Here is a 17,521-nt window from a genome sequence, read left to right as displayed (position 1 = left end):
CAGAAGTGTTCCTTTTTTTTTTTGGACTAATTTCAGAAGGATAGAGATGTATTCTTCTCTAAGTGTTTGGTAGAATTCACCTGTGAAGCCATCTGCTCCTGGCCTTTTGGTTTTGGGGAGTTTTAAAAAATTACTGATTCAATTTCAATACTGGTTATTGAACTGTTCATATTTTCTATTTTTGGTTTGATTTTTGGAGACTGTACTTTTCTAGCAACTTGTCCATTTTATTGGCATACAGTTGCTCATCCATGTGTGTGTGTGCTAAGTTGCTTCAGCCATGTCTGATTCTGTGCAACCCTATGACTGCAGCCTGCTAGGCTCCTCTGTCCATGGATTTTCCAGGCAAGAATACTGGAGTGGATTGCCATGTCCTCCTCCAGGGGATCTTCCAGGTCCAGGGATTGAACCCATGTCTCTTATGTCTGCCTGAATTGGCAGGCAGGTTCTTTACTACTAGCTCTACCTGGGAAGCCCATAGTTGTTTATAGCAGTCTTATCCTCCTTTGTGCCGGGCTGGATGAAGCACAAGCTGGAATCAAGATTGCCAGGAGAAATATCAATAACCTCAGATACACAGATGATACCACCCTTATGGCAGAAAGTGAAGAAGAGCTAAAGAGCCTCTTGATGAAAGTGAAAGAGGAGAGTGAAAAAGTTGGCTTAAAGCTCAACATTCAGAAAACTAAGATCATGGCATCTGGTTCCATCACTTCATGACAAATAGATGGGGAAACACTGGAAACAGAGACAGACTTTAGTTTTGGGGGCTCCAAAATCACTGCAGATGGTGACTGCAGCCATGAAATTAAAAGATGCTTGCTCCTTGAAAGAAAAGCTATGACTAACCTAGACAGCATATTAAAAAGCAGAGACATTACTTTACCAACAAAGCTCCATCTAGTCAAACTATGAGACATTTTCTCTAGCTATTTTCCTATAATGTGATATTGATCACAAGACCAAATTAAGTTAGAAAGAAAATCAACTAAAGTGAGTTTATTATTTGTCTGTGAGCATGGCTGTATGGACGAAATGGGAGCCAGAATCTAATCAGAAAAAAGAGGGAGGGATTAATTTACTCATAGACGTATAGATTTATTTAAAGTAAACCTCTAAGGCAATGCTTTTCAAATTTTATTATGCATCACCTGAAGGGTTTGTTAAAACACAGATTTTTATCACTCTTCTCTCCACCTTTCTGATTCTATAGTTTGGTGTTAAATGTTCATTTCAAAGAAAATGAGAGTAATGTTGAAGCTGATGTTCATAAGACCACAGTTTGAGAGCTACTGCCATGACTGATTTCGAGGAGCCTTAAAAGATACTGATGCATTTGCACGAGTTAAATATAACTTCCCCAGGGAATATCAGTTCTGGTATATTTTAGAAAAGAGGCATTCAATTATTCATACAAGAAATATCAGTTGAATATTCATATACCCATAGCCGTATGCTTGGTGCTTGGGTACAGATATAATTAAGACAGGGAGAAATACTGCCACCATGATACCTAATGAAATGACTGGCTACCAATGAACGTACGCACATAGAGTTGCTAAGGGCTATATGTGGAGGCGATGAGGTTTAAGTGGGAAAAGGCTTCACTGAGGACCTGGACCTGAAGGATGAGCATATTCTATGGGCAGAGAATAGGAGTAAGAACATTTCAAGAAGAGACCTGGGTTTGGGGGTGGACACTGTGTTTTCATAGGTGTGCTCAGGTAACTGGAGCCTGGCATAGGTGGATAGTAAGGAAGTTGGCGGGGGGTGGCGGGGCTTCCCATGTGACTCAGCTGGTAAAGAATCTGTCTGCAATGCAGGAGACCTGGGTTCGATCTCTGGGTTGGGAAGATCCCCTGGAGAAGGGAGAGGCTACCCACTCCAGTATTCTTGCCTGGAGAATACAGTCCATGGGGTTGTAAAGAGTTAGACATGACTGAGCAACTTTCACTTCCAAGGAAGTAGGGGAAGTGGTTTAGAATCAGGTTTTCACTCTCAAACTTCATTCTATGGGCCCTGGAGAGGTAGCTGAAGAGTCTAGGAAGAAAGTGATAGAAATAGATTTGATCAGCAACTACTTCAAGAGGTCAGACGACCTACCTGAGAAATATTCTTTAGATAGGATAATCTCTATTTTGGGATTATATCTAGAATATTTTTCAGATAGACATAACACCAGAGCATCCTAGAATAATCAAAGCGCCAAGTTCCTTCTCTTTAGCTAACTCTCAAGCCTCTGATTTGACTTTTGAGGGAAAAGAAGGATGCATTTATTTCTATTCCAAGTCTACCTGTTTTGGACTTTGAAAATATGGGTGGAGAGTTAATGGGTAGAAAGAAGATATCAGAAAGGATCAAAGGAGAGGGAGATGGGATGGAAATGATCCTGGGGATTGAACCAGCACAGAAGTGGCTGATGAACAATGCCATGCAGACAAGTTTCCCATCTGCCCCTGGTGCTCTGAAACTGGTACCCAAAGCCAAAGGCCATATCCAGTGGCCTGCACTGCCACCTGCAGGCGGAAGTCCTCAATAGCAACAATGAATCTCCACCTGAACTTTGAACATAACCAGAACATGCATTGTATATTACCATCAGTTTGTGCTCAAGCTGGGCCATCATGTGACTTCTCAGTTCTTAATATTTCCATCCAACTTTTAAATGACCATTTTTCATGATTCTTAAAAGGTACTTTTTGCCCCTACGTTTTTATATTTCTGAAGTCAGGATGTGTCTTGGAATTGGCAGATTTATTTTCCTTGGTGATACATGTAGGTTCATCTTACAACTGATGTCATTTTATGCTTGGAGAAACATGGCAATATTTAGTTTGCGTATATCTGAGGTGTAACTGGATGGAAAAGACATGGGTTTTTGAGTGTGTAAGGTCTGCTGCCACCATGAATCTCGAATATTTCTTCTTTCTTAAATTGTGAGTCTCTACTGTTTACCAGTTGTTTGATTTTTGGCATGTTAATTATCTCTGTGAGTCTCGATTGCTTCATCCTTAATATTATGTATTTTAGATGGTTTTGTGAGAATTAACTGAAATAGTATACATAGTCCTTGAATAGTTTCTACCTGGTACATTAAAATACTCAATAAATAATGATTATCATTTCTAAATTTGCAAACACTGATAGCTGCCCCTGTTACTACCCTAGTGAAAAGGATCCAGACAAAAACACTGTGTTGTTTTTTTTTTTTTCTCAGAATGTGCTGTTGAATTGTGAATACAATCTGTGTGCTTTACCTTGGAATTTATGAGAACTACTGCTGAGCGGCTTTCTTTATGTTGATAACAAAAGGCATGAGAGTGCAGATGGAGTCTCTGGGGACGTTTATTTTAAATGCAGCCTATTGGAATGTTGAAAGTCTTAAGCTGAACTTGCCTATCTTTGCCAACTACAATTCAAAACCTCTGGCCACCAAAACCATGTTTTTCGCTGCACCCTTGAAACTACCCCACCTGATTTCTGCTTTATTCTGATAAACCTGAAAGTGCAGAGCCCAGCCTTTTAAGTGAAACTGCCTTTCCAGTATTTAAGGCGGTCAAACATAAATGAAATCGAAATTGACAATGATAGCAAGTAATGCTATTGCTGCCCGCTGAACGCTGTTTGCAGCTCTCCCTAGCAATCACAGGATAAAATAAAGCCCCACGCTGAAGGGCAGCTCCTCTAATTGCTGCCATGGGATATAATCAGCCTTGTTTCGAAGCCTCCGTTAGCTCTGCAGGGGGGACAGTATCCCCCATGGGGATGGAGCTTATAAAGATGTCTTGGAACAGGCTTTCATGTTTGCCAAGTGGCTGCCCCTTGAACTGTCTAATATCTCTTCTTTCTTAAACGATATGAAATTGTACAGTTCAAGTTCTTAGCTCAAGTCCCAAGGAGACAGAAGCAGCAGTAGAGAGAGGAAGAAATCAAAGCTTTTCCCAGTAGCTGCCCCTTGCCTTCTCTCCCTGGTACATCATTGCATTCCGGGGGCTTGTGTTGGGAGGAATTGTGGAGGGAAACCTGGGGATCCTCAAATTCACCCCCTGCCCAGACCCTGCCTCTCTGTCAGCTTGCCTCCATTCCTGGCTGTTATTCGATTTACATCCCCAGCATTTCTACGTAGGTATTAAGTTCATTTTCTATTAATACATTGGCATCTCATTTAGATTATCTTGCTGCTGTTGTTTAGTTGCTGATTCGTGTTCCGCTTTTTGCAACCCCAGGGACTGTAATCCACCAGGCTCCTCTGTTCATGGGATTTCCCAGGCAAGAATACTGGAGTGGGTTGCCATTTCCTTTTCCAGGGGATCTTCCTGACCCAAGGATCAAACCCCTGTCTCCTGCATTACAGGCATATTCTTTACCAAATGAACCACCTGGGAAGTCCTTGAGTATCTTGCTAGTATGTGATAAAGTCGTGGTTTTAATCCAGATTGATGGGAATCAACACCTGTCTGTGTGTGTATTTGTGTGTGTGTGAACTGAACATTCCAGGCTGACCTCTTTCTCACTCCAGTATAAACCATATCTTCATCCAAATCTACCCTCCCCCTAATGCCAGGTTCCTCTGTCCATGGGATCTTCTAGGCACAAATATTGGAGTAGGTTGCCATTCCATTCTCCAGGGGATCTTCCTGACCCAGGGATCCAACTCTTATCTCCTACATTAGCAGGCGTATTCTTTACCACTGAGTCTCCAGGGAAGTCCGTGGATAGAACAGGTTTATACTATTAAATTATGTTAACATCTGCTGATTTATTTATTTATGTTCTGGAACAGACTGGTGAGATAAAACCGTTGGGCCCATTTATAAATGACCCCAAAGGGGTGAAGAACTTGTGCAAGGTTAGACAGGTTGTACTTAGGGAAACTCATATCCTAGCCCAGATTTTACAATGACAAGTCCCACATGTTGCCAGGAAGGCACAAAGTCCTAATGCATGAAGAGAACACACAAACATATCCTTTCTAGGAATATCATATTTTGGTTGCCCCAAAGGCTAATACTTTAAGGTTTCTTAAAGATTTATGCTAAAAAAGCATTAATTGGTGAGTTGGGAGAGACGGTGATAATTATTCAATAAACTCTAGGGTTCTTTTTGACCCAACGTGGGTTCTGATTTGCCAGTTTATGTACATCTTTCTCAATGTTTTCCTTTATCTGTATTGAAAATTATAAAAATGTAATTTAAGTACTCCATGAGATTTTGAGGGGATATCTAACAGATCTCTGAGGTCTTATGAGGCTTTCTTGTCCCCCTTGCTATGATAATGAAATCATAGAAATGGTGGCAAAAAATGTTGACTATACCACCCTGATCAAGGCTGCTGGCGAGGCAGGAAGAATTGTGTCTTGAAACTTTTTCTGTAGACGTTTATGACTGGAGCCAATCATGGTGTCCTTACACCGTCTGAAATGCTGGTGTGGGCAGGAAAGATGACATTACTTAATGGCCTGTGACCACGTCCTCCCAGGAGGGGCTGAGCGTGTCTTGGGAAGAGCTGGAAGGAGGCTGAGCAGCCAGACACCTGGCGTTGAATTCCAGCACATCCTCTCCCTGGGATCAGGACATCTGGTCCTTTCTCTTCTCATCGGTAAAACCAGTCTAGTTATCTCAACCCTGTAGGATGGTTGTGAATGTGAAATGAGATCATATTTGGGACCAGCTGCAGCATTTATTCTTCAGACCCACCCAACTTTTATCATCCCCATTATACAGAAGAGGATCGAGAGGCTCGGAAAGAATAAAATAAAAGAATAAAATCCCCGCTAAAGCCGCAGTCCCCAACCTTTTCGGCATCAGGGACCGGTTTCCCTGAAGACAATTTTTCCAGGGGTGAGGCTGAGGGTGGCGGGAGCCGGGTGGGGGACGGTGTGGTTCAGTAGAACTGTGAGCGTGATGGGAGCATCAGGTGAAGCTCGGCCCGCCTGGGGCTCATCTCGTAGGGGTGGGAGGAAGAGAGGGGGCTGGGGACTCCTGAGCTGAAGGCCACATGACTTTATGTAACTGGAGTCAAAATTAGAACCTGAATGTGGGTGGCTTAATGTCCACACCATTTCCCTGCTCCTTAAGTGTTTGAAATGCCCCACCCATCCTTTGCTCTCTTGAAACATTCTTATTCCAAATGAGGTTTTCTGAGCAGACTATCCATTGAGACAGGATGGGTAACATATGCTGGTTACCCTGCCAAAGATGGTGCCCACTGCAACTGAATACACTAGCATCTGAGTTTATGATTCAGCCGCCCCTGAGTATGGCAAGTATAAATGACAACCCCAACCTCAGCATCTCTGGCAAAGCTTTTAATCTAGTGGCTGAATCAAAAAAACTGAAGGTGAGCCCAAGGGGACCCATACTGAGCTCTTTGCTATATGTTTCCAATGACAGAACTGATGAGGCCCTTGAAGCATCCACAGACATCCCACTGGCATTTAACAAGCAGGGATGTGGGGACTTCCCTGGTGGTCCAGTGGTTGAGACTGTTTTTCAATGCAGGGGAAGCGGGTTTAATCCCTGGTCAGGGAGCTGAGATCCCACATGCCGTGCAGCCAGAAAACCAAAACGTGAAACAGAAGCAAAGACATGGGTGTGTGCTGTCACTTCAGTTGTGTCCGACTCTTTGCGACCCTACGGACCAAAGCCCGCCAGGCTCTTCTGTCCATGCGATTCTCCAGGCAAAATTACTGGACTGGGTTGCCATGCCCTCCTCCAGGGGACTGCCTGACCCAGGGATCGAACCCTTGTCTCCTGCATTGGCTGGCAGGTTCTTTACCACAAGTGCCAGCTGGGAAGCCCCAGTGATGAGGAATCTGCCTGCAACTCAGGAGGCTCAAGAGACGTGGGTTTGATCCCTGGGTCAGGAAGATCCCGTGGAGAAGGAAATGGCAACCCATTCCAGTATTCTTGCCTGGAAAATCCCATGGATGGAGGAGCCTGGTGGGCTCTACTGAGCGACTGAGCACATGTGAACAGCATAGAGTGGGACCTGAGAGAGACTCGGCTCCCTACATCACGGTCCTCCGTGCGGGGCGGACAGTGTTTCCGCTTCTCCTCCACCAGCCTGGGGGCAGGGTGGCCAGAAGCTCTATCACTTCCCAGCAGTCCTGAAGCCCTTGCCACATGGAGACTTTCAAGGCAGTCCCTTGGAGTCACATAATGCTGACATAGAAACATAGCAAACCATCTTAGGAGCACAGCAGCTGGGGGAGGAAGACAAAAATTAAAGAATGCAATTTGAAAATATGTATCAGACACACTGACAACTTAAAGATAGAAATTGGAGATAGAATCAAGGTTTAAATTTGAATATTTATTGGGAGGCTCCAATACTTTGGCCACCTGATGCAAAGAACTGACTCATTGGAAAAGACCCTGATGCTGGGAATGATTGAAGACAGGAGGAGAAGGGGATGACAAAGGAAGAAATGGTTGGATGGCATCACTGACTCAATGGACGTGAGTTTGAGTAAACTCCAGGAGTTGGTGATGGACAAGGAGGCCTGGTGTGCTGCAGTCCATGGGATTGCAAAGAGTTGGACATGACTGAGTGAGTGAATTGAACTGGGAGGCTACTGGGAGAATGGCAGTCCACCCCAGTATTCTTGCCAGGAGAATCCCATGGACAGAGGAGCCTGCAGGGCTATGGTCCATACAGTTGCAAAGAGTCAGACACAACTGGAGCGACTCATACACACATACTGGAACTTGAGCTTCAGCCTGACTTGAAACTAAGTCCCTCACTTGCATGAGTTGTGTCGAACTCCCCAGGAAAGACCCCTCCATTGTGCCCATAAAGCAAAGTTATTTTATCCGCCAACAGTAATACCACAGCCTCCTCTCCTAGAGCAGTAAGCCTTCCCATTTGCCCAGGAGGGATTGAAGCTGAATCTGGCTTCTGTACCCAGACACTGAATTAAATCTTGGAGGCAGACCTTTGTGTGAAGTAGAAAAGATAAGCTTCATTGCTTTGCTAGGCAAAGGGGACCACAGTGGGCTAATACTCTTAGAACTGTGTGTCCCACCTGGAGTGGGTAGTGAGGAGTTCTATGGTGATGGTTCAAAGAGGGCATGATTAGCTGGTGAACATGCTTCTGACTGGTTGGTAGTGAGGTAAGTGGGAGGCAGCATGATCCACCTTCTGGTTCCAGTTAGTCTGGTGTCTCCGTGCTTATGGGTGTGCGTGCATGCTCAGTCGTGTCTGACTCTTTGTGACCCCATGGACTGCAGCCCGCCAGGTTCCTCCGTCCATGGGATTTTCTAGGCAAGAATGCTGGAGTGGGTTGCCATTTCCTCCTCTAGGGGATCTTCCCAACCCAAGGATTGAACCCTTGTCTCCTGAATTGGCAGACAGATTCTTTACCACTGAGCCGCCAGCATACCTTTAATTTCTCCCACGTGATTGGGGTTTCAGTATCTGCAAAACAGCTCAAAGATATAGTTATAAATATTCCAAGGAGAATCAGGACCTGTCCCAAGGCTGCACTATTGTTTCTTTCGACTCTTCCTCCCTTGTCTCCTCATCTCCTCTGTTTCCTTATTAGCAGCTGTTGAACTTGGGGAAGGTCATGGAGGCTGAATGAAACCTACCTCCTGTAATCAAGAAATGAGGATCACAGAAAGGCTTTGTACTCAGGAGCTCCACAGGGTCCTTCTTGTGATCCGGACTGAGAGAGCTCCAGGGAGCTTGAACTTTCAGTGCTAAACTCAGCAAAGTTCCCGGCAAACTGGGATGAGTTGGTCACTCTAATTTTCACTCTTCTTTTTCTTTCTATACCTTTCTTATCAGATGGCACTGGAAAAAAAACAAAACAAATACTCAAGGGTTTATGAGATCTGGCAGAGGGGAGGCAGAGTAAGGTTAAGTTTCTTTAGTTTAATCTTGGTGGGGTTTATGCTGTGGTTTGTTTATTTTGTGTTAAGTTAGTGGTACCGGCCTGTAGGTAGGACCAGCCTCTAGGAAGCTAGCACTGTCTACCACGCTGACCCACTCAGCATTCTCTCGCTAGACATGGGATCATGGCCTTTACCACACTCTGATCACATCCTACTGTGCCTGGCACCAGAAGAACAAGGGGAGTGGAGGAGAAACAAGATTTGGAATACATGGGGCCAGAACTCGGTGTGTGGAAACTTCTTCAAATAATCAGTCATTCAATATACAATTGATTGTGGAAGATGGGATTCTCATTGAAGTATCAAATGTAGTCAGAATGATAGTTCTCCCTTCCTAAGAACTAACAGGAGAATACAGTGTGTATGATTACAAAGGTACCATATTTTCTTTTTTATCATTGCTAGGATTGAATGAAATGCATTTTTCAGATTTCCTGTTTGAAATGACAACCACGTAGTGGTCCTAGAGTGAGTATTGATTGTGTCTGAACTCATGTGGTTTACACATCTCGACTGTCAATAAGAAAACAATTTTTGATCAGCTCTACTAAAGGGAAGACTCTTTATTCTCTCTGTAGAAAATATTATACAAATGCAGTTATATGGAGAGGTGATCACAAAATATGAAGCCAAAAAAATGTAAGAAAGTAAAAGGACTATAGAGAGAGGTTAAGCTGTCAGTTACTAAAAATATTGTAATTCTTCTGGATTTGTGGAATGTTTCAGGTATTTGTCAACGTATTAAAATTTTTATTCTGTTGTGACCTCTTTTCACGTTTTGAACAAATATTCAGCTTTGTATTTAATCTTTCTGCTTGCATTTTTTCTTAAAAAAGATCTTTTGACAGTTAAAATTTTATGAAATCTATTCCTCAAACCTGGATCTTACCCTGATAAAAATGTATAAAAACTCTTCAAGAACATATAGGAGTCTATGTGCACATTTACGGTGCTAGAATCTGTCTTGGGAAATAGAGAATCCTAAAAGCATTAAAAGAAAAGCAAGTTTCCTTCTATAAATATTAGGTAAAAATATTTGTAAGGTGAAAGATGATTTCAACATAGTCAATAGAAAAATAGTAGATTTGGAAAAATATGTTTGCAACCCAGATGGCAGAGAGAGTGTTACCATCTCAACTACACAAACAGATGTTGAAATTGATAAGAAGGAAATGCACAAACCAGTTGAAAAAAATGACAGAGGATATGAAGAAACAGAATTTGTTTCAAGCACATGTTTTAGACCAGAAATCACATTTCCACAATTAATACAGCTTTCCTATCATACAGCCCCCAATGTCTGATAACAATAAATTAGAAAATGATGACAGAATAACCAAAAGAGCCTACTTACCTGGAAATGTGAAACACACATCTAAATAGTTCATGAGTCAAAGGCTTTCTCATGGAAATTAAGCAATTATTTAAAATTGGCCAATAATGAAAAGACATTAAATGTTGTAGGAATCCACCTAAAGGTAGAATCTTTATTAGAAAAGACAGACAGAATGAATGAGCTAAGTGTCTACCTCAAGGAAAATTTTTAACTAAGATAATTTACCCAAAGAGATCAGAAAGAAGAAAAAAATTAGTACAAATTAGTAGGATAGAAAATTATTCTTGAAAAATCAGAGGTGCTTATTTACCTTGAATTGATGAATAAAATGGAAAATTCTGATGCAACTAAGCCAGAAAAGAAAGAAAAGGTACAATTAAACAGTATTAAGAACTAGGGAGGGTGCACAGTTAGATACAGTGCAGATACTATTAAGAGCCCACTATGAATGAATTTATACTAATTAATTAAAAGCTAAGATAAATGGATTACTTTTTAGAAATTATCTATTTCTTGTTATATTTATTCAATTTTCATGTTATATGTGTATATATATAAAATTTTTAAAATGTGGGTCAAGAAGAAATAGAAACCAGAATTGACATTTAACCATTAAAATTTTTTAAAAATCAGTAAATAAAAGTTTATCTCCCAAATAATAAAAACCTCTTCTGGATCAGATGTTTCTGCAAAAATCAAGAAATAAATGATCTGCATTTTATACATAATATTTCAGGGAGTTAGAGGAAAGCAAAAAGGTTCTATAATTCATGCTCTGAGGCTAGTGATAACTCTGACACCAAACTGAGAAAGAACTGCATAAAAACTTTCCACCACTGCATTGGGAGCTTGGAGTCTTAGCCACCGGACCATCGGGGAAGTCCCTCAGGCAGGTGATATTAATGAATGAAGAAAAATGTCCCCCCCCCCCCCCCGCAAAAAAAAGGATTCAGTAGTGGTCTGGGCAGGATGATTTTGTGAAGATCTATTACTAAGCGAATTGTGAGAAAGCTGGCCCAGTTGCACCAGATCTCCTAATTTTTCAAGACATGTCGATAACTCAGATTTTGATGTGAATTCTGTACATTTTTAAATGATGACTTCGGTGTAATGAGGTGAACCCTCTGTTGTCCAAATTAGTACATAGTCCAGGTGGATCCAAAGGCCACCGTTTGGTACCCGCTGTAGGTGGAGCTGGACCAGGTAGCTGACTCATTATTGTCATCTAGATGCTGGTGCCCAGGTGAGCCGCCCAGGTGAACTGCCCAGGTAAGCCACTCCTTCATCAAAAGGCTGCCTGCTGAGTCTGTTTGTGAAAAGTACTCTTTCTGCAAGCCTTTTGAAAAAGTTGTTTTATTGTTTATTTATTTTAGACCGCCTGGGCTTTCTCTAGTTGCAGCAAGCGGTGGCTGCTCTGAGTGTGACGGCTCCTCATTACCTTGGCTTCTCTTGTTGCAGAGCAGGGCTCTAGGGTGCGTGGGCTCAAGAGCTGTGGCTTAGCTGCCCTTTAGCATGTGGAATCTTCCCAGACTGGGGATCGAACTGTGTGCATTGCAGGCAGATTCTTTATTGTCTGAGCCACCAAGGAAGCAGGATATGACTAGGGGTCAGAATACATGAAATACTCCGTTTAGAAATGGAGTGGTTTTACACTTGACCCCTCTCCCATCCTTTAATGTTTTGCATAATACCTTCACCACTCAATGCATTTTCGTGGCCTCTCAGGTGTTGAAATTCTCTGAAAGCTTCCCTCTCCATCCTCAGTATAAATTAACATGTAAAATACTGTGTCATTTTTTTAAAAAGAAAATCAATATGGGCCACACATTCTAATCAATGAAAGAATCTATGAACAAAAAGCCATCCAGATGCTAAGGGATTCACTTGCTTGGTTGTAGTCTTTCTAGACCAGCAGAACTTAGAAAGTACCCAGGGCGATCACCCGCCAGGAGACCACTCTTAGCTTCATGCCTCATCCAGAGACCCGCAGGGGAATCCAGTGGAGAAGGGCTTAGATGGAAGGGATGTGTGTGCTCAGTTGTGTCTGACTGTTTGAGAACCATGACCAGGCTGCTCTGTTGGTGGAATTTTCCAGGCAAGAATACTGGAGTGGGTTGCCCTTTCCTACTCCAGGGGATCTTCCTGACTCAGGGATCGAACCCTGAGTCTCTGATGTTTGCTGAGTTGGCAGGCGGATTCTTTACCACTGGTGCCACCTTCTGAGAAGCTCTGTAACTCAAATCCCAGACTCATTGTTCTTGAGTGGGGAAGAATTTGAGACGATTTTTTGCAATAAAAGGACATAGAACGGGTGAAACCATTCTGCCGTGCAGAACAGACAGTATGAAAACTAAGGGAAGGTTTCCCAGAAATGCCTTACATTCAGCAGGTGTTTACAGAGTTCACTTAATTTCAATAAAATGCAATTGATTGGTTACAATTACTTTCTGGAGGCAGGTTTTTGCCTAGCTCAAATAGTTCACGTTCAAAATAGAATAGAAAGCCGCCAGGAAATTTTTATCACCTCAAAATTGCCTTCTAAATCAAGGTCGCGGTGAAGATTCTAAGAATAAATGTTAAAATGAAGAAAATCTTTCAAAAGCAAAGTGTGAATACAAATAGGTGAAAGGAATTTTTGTACTTGGAATAAGACAGATTGCTTTTTGTAACTGGGCTTCTTGTGATTCAGTGTTTTTGGTTCAAGGTTAACTTAATAAAGTAGATATAAATTAAAATGTCCACAATACTTCTACACAGTTTACATGACAGTGGTTAGAATTTAATTGAAGAATGTTTCTGTCTCCAATTTTTAGTGATGAGTCAAGTGAGAACCATATCAAAGTTGGTCTAAATAACCAACAATAACTAAAATAGATGACCCACTGGACACGCCCATTAGTAATGTTTTTTTACCTAGTTAGTGTACCTCACATTTTTCTTTGTCTCCAGGATGAACTTTCAATATAGATGAACTTGTGAGTTTCTGAAGGGAAAATGAGTTCTTTTTCTGAAGAGGCAAGTTCATAGAATTGTCATTTATTTAGCAAAGGAAAGTCCTGGTATCAGAGGCCAGGTCTGTTGGTCTCTGTCTTGAACTCTGTAAGCAAAAGCTCTACTTCTTTGTCTGACGTCATTGTCCCCAAGAGCAGAGGTGCAGACTATTGTATGCTGGATGTGCGTGCATGTTAAGTAGCTTCAGCTATGTCTGACTCTTTGATACCCTGTGTATTATAGCCCACCGGGCTCCTCTGTCTCCTCTTGCCGGGATTCTCCAGGCAAGAATACTGGAGTGGGTAGCCACCCCTTCCTCCAGGGTATCTTCCCGACCCAGGGATGGAACCTATGTCTCCTGTGGCTCCTGCATTGCAGGTGGATTCTTCACCCCTGAGCCACAGGTTAAGCCCCATGATCAGGATGAATCTGCAACAGAATGAGGGGGGGCGGATCTTCATAGAGCTAACTATTCATTTTCTAAACTATTTTTATTGAGATTTTTATTCTGAAATTAAAAAATAGTAGAGAGTAAGAGGATTTTTAATGTGAATGTATGTCTGTACTTGACACAATTTGAATCTGTATCTTCTTTTCATCCTCTAGGTTTTCTTTAAAAACATATTTTACTGAGAAAATCCAAAGTTTAGGGACAACTGACCTAAAAATATTCTTTTCATTCTTTGTTCTCTTTTCAAAACACTAGACCTGACCTCAGCTATGAATGAACTAAATTTTGCAGAAGGTCTCCCCCAAATTATTAGAATAAAAGATCAAATAACACATCATAAAGTCCAGTTGTATCAGTGTGTAAGAATTTTAAAAAATTGACTTATACCCAGTGGTAGGCATGCGTTTCCACCATTTCTATTTTCAGGGCAAAATTGAAATTCTCAACTTAGCAGGAAAAGTTAAAGATCTGTGAAGATGTGGTGGGGAATTTGTCATTGCTCAAATCTGGTGCTCAGCCTTGGACTGAGTTTAGTATAATCTTGATGGAGTCATGTTTGCAGAGGGACAGAAAATAAGAAAAATGCGCCAAGGATTTATCGAGCTTGCTATTAAAAAAATCCATTATTTTGTAGCACTATTTTTCTTCTGCAATAGATGATTAGGGAAGAAAGAAAAGAAAAGCTTAAAATTGGTGTCAAGATCTTTAGTTCACCCACTGGGGATCCACTGAAAGATAAATATGTCTCTTTATAATATATCATTTGTGATGAAGTAGAAAAGATGGAAGGGAGAAAGTATCAAGCAGGCAGGGGTCTGTGAGAATTTTACCCAAGTCCTTACACTACATTTTGTCAAGTAGCAATGGACTCCCAGTGAATTTTTACTGACTGAATTGGATACACACATGGAGTACAGTCCCTAACCAGTTCTGTGAGGTTGATGAGAGCATATCACATTTTCCTGCTTGAGATTTACAGATAAAGGCATTTTAAAAAATCTGTTTGCAAAATACTGGAAAGTATTTATCTTTGTCAAATCTGTGGGCTTGTGCTAAATTGCAATTGTGAAACTGAACTAGTAGGCTGTTTCTTCTTGTTCCTATGTGAACACTACACACTTTTTTTTTTAAAGAGAGGCTTCAAAAATTGTCTCTTGTTCTACCAAGCACTGTGTTGAATCAAGCAGTGTAATTTGAGACAAGATGGTAGCCATTCAAACTCATTTCTAGTTGTCCCAGGATGCTCCTGTCTCATTGTGAGATGGGGTGTTTAGTTCTTATCTCCTTGCTTTGCACATGTTAATGTAGCCTGCCTCAGGCAAGCCTGTGCATTCAGTATTGGTGAACCTCTAACAAGGAAGTTACAAGAGAAGAGGAGTATATGGGACATACGTATTTGCACGCTTGTTGGTCCTGGGTACAGTGGGCCATCCATGTCCACGGCTTCCCAGGTGGCTCAGTGATAAAGAATTCACCTGCCAATGCAGGTTTGATCCCTGGGCCGGGAAGATCCCCTAGAGAAGGAAGTGGCCAACCCACTCCAGTATTCTCGCCTAGGAAAGCCCATGGACGGAGGAGCCTGGTGGGCTGCAGTCCATGGAATCGCATGTTGTTTACTCACTAAGTAGCGACTTAGCAGCAGAAAGATACGTCCCAACTCCCTGAAGTGTTCCAGCTCATATCCCCCCAAAAGCACCAATAGGCCATCAGTTTATGACATTGTAGATGAAGCGAGAGCCTCCTTGACCTCTTCTTCCTCCTTCTCCATTTTTAGAGAAGAAAGAAAAGGCTTTACTCAGGTATAAAGTGAACTAAAACAAAAACTATTATCTGCCTGACATTTTTGAATGATGAGGACTTTTTTTTTTTTCGCCACACTTGGCTTAGTGGGTTAAGAATCGGCTTGCAATGCAGGAGACACAGGAGATGTGGGTTCGATCCCTGGGTTGGGAAGCTCCCCTGGAGGAGGAAATGGCAACCCACTCCAGTGATCAAACCCATGTCTTCTGCATTGGCAGGCACATTCTTTACCACTGAGCAACCAGGGAAGCCTCAGAAACTATAGTTTATAGTCTGTGGCATTGTTCTCCCTAAGCACTCAAATTAAAATGCTATCAGCATCTTACAGAATGTGCCATATGTTACAGGCATTCCCCAAGATGGTTAGCATCCAGGGTCTTGAACATCGCCCTCCGCCCCAGTGTTTCTTGATTGAGGACCTCTTTTTAATGCCAAATAGTTCACATGATTTAAGCTATTTCCTATGAAGAAGTTTATCACTTTCTAAGATAATATACCTTTTAAGCTCTGAGATTGAAAAATATTTCATATAGTTCATATAGCCAGAGGAAATTCCTACAAGCAACAGATTCTATGACCCTTCCCCCACCTCCACACACACACAAAGACACACACATGACTTTTTAAAAGTCTCCCAGGCTCCAAAAGTGTAGTGCCAGAAAGGGATCTTACTGAATTCTTTTCAAATCTGTAGTAAATATAACAGAAATTGTCTGAGTTCAGCAGTTGATTTTTAAAGAGTTGGAAGAAGGCAGGAGCTATACTCAAGGAGCCTTACAATAGGAGACTTGCGTTAGTCAGTCATGTCTGACTCTTTGCAGCCCCATGGGCTGTAACCCGCCAGCCTCTGTCCATGGAATTCTCCAGGCAAGAATACTGGCGTGGGTTGCCACCTCCTTCTCCACAAGGAGAGGTAGGGGAGAAATGAGATGCTAATGTGGTAAGAGTAGTGTTCCCACTGATGGTTACTGTGCTGATTCGGGTAGCTTCCTTCGTTATACTCCAAATTTTCTCTATGACAGGTTTGGGATTAATTCAGGATTATTAATTCCATCACAATCTGGCTTCAAACTCCATCTCAGGCTTTTCTTCTCTTCTCTTCTTCTGACTCCTAACCAGAGTTGTGCTAACAAGGCAGACACAATAGAACCCACTTGCTCTCATCACAGCCATCATTCATAAGCAGGTGCCTCAAGCAATTAAGGTTCCAAGGGAAGACATTCTTAGACTACATTCTGAGCCAAGACATCTAAACAAGGGCTATGAGGTGTAGGGCTTTCTAGGGTCCATGCTGGTATTTTATGTTATGTTTCACCCACCTGTTCAGTTGTTCCCCATATTCCCAGGGGCACTGTTAGTCTCAGAGACTTCAGCTCTCATACTTTGTCTGGGTCACATTCACTGCCAACACATCTAAGTTCTCAGGGACTCCTCCATCATTCTCTCTTGTCCCTGCTCTGCCAGGGAATGAGAGCAAACCACTAAGTCCCCTACTCTCCTGATGTTCCTTCTTCCTCCGTTTCCTTTGTATCCCTTCACTGCGTGTCCACCCTCAGCCCGAAGATCTCTGCATAAGGCAGTGATGAACGCAAGGCCATTACAAAACCAATGGACCTTCAAATCTCAGTCTCACCCTTGAGTTCCTGCTGCAGAAGCTGAGACCGTCCATGGACTAGTCCCTACAAAAGAAATTGAAGATCTAATTTCTGGGAAGAGGGAAAGATAATGCACACTGTGGGACATTCCAGGTTTAAACAGACGTAAGAGAGTAGGGTGGCAGAGGATGAGATGGTTAGACAGCATCAGCTACTCCGTGGACACGAACATGAGCAAACTCGGAGATAGTGGAGGACGGGGAAGCCTGGCGTGCTGCAGTCCATGGGGTCCCAGAGAGTCAGCCACAACTTAGTGAGGGAACAACAGCAGAGTAGTTGACAGGGTGATGTGCGGGTATCAACTGGCTCGGTTCAAATCTTAGCTTTGCTGCCTACAAGTGGGGTGTGTGTGTGTGCCGTCATGCCTGACTCTTTCCTGCCTCATGAACT

The sequence above is a fragment of the Cervus canadensis genome, chromosome 17, assembly GCF_019320065.1.
Source record: "Cervus canadensis isolate Bull #8, Minnesota chromosome 17, ASM1932006v1, whole genome shotgun sequence".
Taxonomy (NCBI): domain Eukaryota; kingdom Metazoa; phylum Chordata; class Mammalia; order Artiodactyla; family Cervidae; genus Cervus; species Cervus canadensis.
This window is presented reverse-complemented; position numbering follows the sequence as displayed.